Raw genomic sequence first — 620 nt, forward strand, 5'->3', positions numbered from 1 at the left:
ATTATATAATTTGCCTGTGTAGGCGAGCAGTGTCGTTGGGTATGTCCGATAGAACAGACACAGTGCACACACAGGGCGTTCATTTTAAGTGAAGACACCGAATATCTCGAAAAGCTATAATTCCAATTTCTTTGTCTCGGAGGGGGACATCCCACGATACCACAATCGACCCGCCACTCCCGTGCGGTTGAGCCCCCGTTTTTTATTGCACATTACGATTCTACTGAGAAACCTACTTACGTTATGTCTGAAGCCTTTCCTCAGTTTCGCCACAGTTGGCGCCGTAATCGGAGGAAAAGGAATGGGTGCACTATCGTAATTTACCACATACTGCTCAATGGCCCTGGAATATCCAATGACACACCGAACTCCACCTCCATGCTGCGGGGGTAGGACAGGCAAGTATTTCATAACTTATAGCTTTAAACCCAATTCCCAACGTTGTATTCTTCCAACATTTCGAACAGAAGATCACTCGACACGCCACCGTGGCCGTGTAGCGAACTACGACGTATCATAACAGACAGTACACAGCTACTGGAGATTACGTATCCTGCAACTGTCGACAAATACCATTATATTTCTTGCGGAGTGTTTATTGCCTAAACACCTTCCACTTT

The sequence above is a fragment of the Schistocerca cancellata genome, chromosome 1 (assembly GCF_023864275.1).
Source record: "Schistocerca cancellata isolate TAMUIC-IGC-003103 chromosome 1, iqSchCanc2.1, whole genome shotgun sequence".
Classification (NCBI taxonomy): Eukaryota; Metazoa; Arthropoda; class Insecta; order Orthoptera; family Acrididae; genus Schistocerca; species Schistocerca cancellata.